Source organism: Camellia sinensis, chromosome 3, assembly GCF_055761805.1.
Source record: "Camellia sinensis isolate YWXY chromosome 3, ASM5576180v1, whole genome shotgun sequence".
Taxonomy (NCBI): Eukaryota; Viridiplantae; Streptophyta; class Magnoliopsida; order Ericales; family Theaceae; genus Camellia; species Camellia sinensis.
Window position 1 is genome coordinate 184,651,444 of NC_138963.1, and position 4,355 is coordinate 184,655,798.

The following is a 4,355-nucleotide window of genomic DNA, read 5'->3' on the forward strand; positions in this document are numbered from 1 at the left end:
TTATTTTTGGTGTAACTGTAAGGTCTTTATAGCCTATATATATAGTCTACTCTTTTCTATCTATAGAGATAAGCTATTTTCTATACAAGAGAGATTACTAGCAAAGAAGGGTGTTTTATTAGTGGAGCTTTGGGTTCACCATCTTGTGCAGAGTTGGCCTGAACCATACGACAAGTGGTCGGGCTGTTGTATCCTGGAGGGGACAAGTCATAGTATTGTGACTGCTGCATCGGTATTTGGATTCTTCCTACCGCAGTGGGCTTGATCTCCTTAAAGAAAACGAGATATCCGTGCCTCAGCCTGATCTATTTGTATCTCATTTTCTTTGCATCATTTATCAATAATATTGTTTAGTTTCTGGTATTTTCTCCAACACATAATATTAAAAATATTAACCCAAATGATAAATAAATAAATTTGCTCAATAATATAAAATAGAGTAACGAAATAAAATGAGATAAGGGAAGAGAAAGCAAACTCAACAATTTATAGTAATTCGGTACGCCTGGCCTATATTCGCGCCCCAAGTATCCTCATCGGGAATTTTTTCACTATTTTTCAAATAATAATTACACCACTAGTTTCACTGGTGCTAGTGAACCTTTATAATAAGTGACCAATCTCAATCACTCCAATTAATTCAAAATCTGGTGCCTAGTTACACCTCACCAAGTGATTTTATCCCAAAAATACTCACAAAAATATTCCAACTAATTTTGAATCTGTACCTAGTCACACTTAGCCCAAATGATTTTATTCCAAAAAATCACTCACAAAAACTCTCCCTTTACAAGAATAATAAGAGTAAGGGATAGAAAACTTTTTTACAATTTTGCTTAACTCTCAACAAATTTTCTCATAAAAAATATAGCTCAATGAAGTATCATACAGTATTTGAGAATTTCAGGAGGCAATGGCGTATGCGGCGCGGAGCACGGGCACAATTCTTTTGTCAATAATGGCAAGCAAATATTTGAATTAGTAGGCTAGATGTCGCTTTCGATAAATAGTATTATGCTAATTTTTTCTTCCAAACTTAACGAATTTCAAATGTTATACAGTAACTTGAATAGTAACTTCTCTATTAAAAATATATGATGTACAGTAAAATCTATTTAAATAATATTTATAAAACATATATCATACAACATATATTTTAACAAATAATATTGTGTCAAATAATGTAAAATATGTATATTACAAAATCACAAATTATTCCATAACAGTTTAGATATCATCAAAATGAAAACATATGATTTATAGACTATATACCCAAAAAAAAAAAAAATCTATTCTATAAAATTAACAAGAATTTAGAAGCAAGGGTTAAAGATTTATTCATGGAGTGGTTCCATATATTAATAGAAGTTGGGCAAATCTTAATTAACACTCTCTAGTTTATATCATAATTTTTTTTTATTATTATAATTTGTAAATTAAAGTACATTGTTAATGACTTAAACGAAAAATAAAATTTTAAACACATTTATACACATATAATCTCATTATATGCCTATGACATTTTCGTCCTTTTTAGATTCAAAATATAATTTGCCCCATTATATTTTATTCCATCTAGGAGTTAGACTTTTGAAAATATAAACCCATCACAATTTTTTGAATTTAATTTTTTGAAAATTGATTTTTTTTACTTTTTTTTTATTTTTAGTAAATTTTTTTAATAATTTAAATAATTTTTTTACTTTTTAGATGGATCTAACCTAGATATACCAAAAAAGTAAAATATTTTAAAAAATCAATAAATACACAAGAATACGAAAATGTATTAAATTTTCATATTTTTTGAGATTTACTAAATTTTTTAAAGATTTTTTTTTTTACAAATATTATACTTTTTAATTGTATTTATATGAAGTATATTTAAGAAGTAAAACATTTGCTTAAAATATTAATAAAATTCACTAAATATAAAAAAAAAAAAATTACTCATTCCGTCTCAAAATAATAGTCCCTTTTAGGGAATCTAACTTTTTTTTTTTGTAGTATAATTATTGCACTATAAAAAATATAGATTTTCTAAAATTATCCTTTGATAGTACATTTTTTGAGGAATATCAATTGTCGTAATTGTATTTTTTGTGTTGTAAATAAATTTAAAAGAATGACAAAATAGAAAATTCATATTATTTTAGTCCATAATTTTTGAAAATAAATTAATATTTTGGGATAATAAAAAATAAAATAAAAAACTAATATTTGGAGATAGAGGAAGTAATTTTAATAAAATTAAATTCAAAAAATTGTAACAGTTAATTTGAACCTAATGTTGATAAATAAGAGATAAACTGAAATTTGACCATAGCAGTTCCCATAAGTTCTGCTTGAGGACTTCAAAAACTTTAGGCTAAGATAATTCTAAAACTCATCATTCATTTTTGAGTTAGAGTTCCACCTATTTTCTTGCATCCAAACAATACCTTCCGACGGCGCCAACAAAAAACTTGCATGATATGAATAAAAAACTTACTGTAATTGTCTTCATGACTTCAAATTTTTTTGTCCCATGAGACCGCTCTAACCACAAAAAAATATACAAAAGATATTTTTTTGTTTATTCTTATCTCAATCTCAATAATAAATATATATATATATATATACAAAAGATATTTTTTGTTTATTCTTATCTCAATCTCAATAACAAACAAAAAAAATAAAAAATAAAATAAAAGATGAACACAACACAACCCAAAACATGACAATAAATTGAATACATAGTAGAGATAATTGTAAACTTGGTTTAACGCAATTCACATAATGCTAATGTCTTGGAGAGAGAAGAACTTGGTTGACCACCTTGTCTAGATTCAAGAAAGATGAACCAGATGAACTCTCAGTGGCCTCTTGAGCCAATCTCTTCCACTCCATAGCATTTTTCTTCATCTCCTTCCTTTTCCCTCCAACCATCAACTCTCTCACAAGGCTCTCAACTTCATCTTTCTTAACATCATTATCTATCTCCATCCCTATGCCCCATTGGGTGCAACAATGCAAACAATTTGTTTGTTGATCCGCGAAAAATGGCCAACAGACCATTGGAACTCCGCTCGAAATGCTTTCAAGTGTGGAGTTCCACCCAGAGTGAGTTAAAAACCCTCCAATGGACGAGTGGTCAAGAACTTGCTCTTGGGGGCACCAACTTGCCAATAAGCCTCTTTCTTTTGTTGCTTCCATGAATTCCGGTGGAAGAACAGTCAAGTCACCAGTGACAAGATCAGGTCTTATTATCCACAAAAAGGTCTGGTTGCTATTAGCAAGTCCCCAAGCAAACTCAACCATTTGGTTTGGTGTCATGACAGTGATGCTTCCAAAGTTCACATAAACAACAGAGTTGGGTTCTTTTGTGTCGAGCCATTCGAGACACTCGGGTTCTTCTTTCCACAGATTTTATCCTATCAACTTTAGACTATCATCGTTGATTTAAGAGTAATGATTCATCCCCCTTTTTCCCCACCCCCTTTGACCCCCTCTCTCTCTCATTGGTTACCTTTTCTTTTTCTTTTTCTTTTTTTTCCTGCTCCTCCAATCACCCCCTGCCACGTGGCAAAGGGGGGTGAGGGGGTGACCCCCAAAAGGGGGTCCCAAGCATTATTCTTGATTTAATTCTTTAGTAAGTGTTGTTGGACAATCTTCACTGTATTTAAAAAGATTAAATTCTGTTGTGTATAAAACAATAACAAAAATATAAAAAAATAAAGAAAATGAGAGAATTTGTTTGATTACAAAAATCAAACTCGAAATCAAAATAAATAAATAAAAACAGATTTTATTTTGTTACAAAAATAAAATTTAAATCTGATTTTAAAAAATAAAAACAACACTAAAAATAAATTAAATAACTTACTTGATTTAATTTGTTCGAATTATTTTCTGATCAAGTCCAGTGTTTGACACTGTGTCCTTAAGACAGATTCGTCCTCTCCATGGTGCTTTCAGAATTTGGACGTCTATCTCCCAGGATGAAATGATCTGACCACAAACAATAGCAACACTACAAATTGTTTGCCTTACGAACACACTAAGTGTTTACACTCTTTCTTTCAGAAATAAAATACAGCAAGATGAAGAATATAATTAGCAGAGGTGAAATACGAAATTTCTTAATTTAAAAACATCAAATGAGGGTGGTCCTATTTATAGATATAAAGGTGACTCTTGGTTTTAAATTGAACAGGTATGATACCTGTTGGTTTTGAATTCAAACAGATTTGAATCTGTTAACAATTCAAACAGATAGCAAAAACGGAAAGGGCCCTGTTTGGGTGTGCACTAATTCCAAACTAGTTTATTTCTGTTTGAAAACGGGAAGGGCCCTGTTTGGATGTACAGAAAATCCA

General features: G+C 30.0%; 1 pseudogene; it reads right to left on the reverse strand.

The window, feature by feature from the left end:
• Nucleotides 1-2,614: 2,614 nt before the first annotated feature.
• On the reverse strand, nt 2,615-3,405 carry LOC145822091 (7-deoxyloganetin glucosyltransferase pseudogene; annotated as a pseudogene).
• Nucleotides 3,406-4,355: the final 950 nt, after the last annotated feature.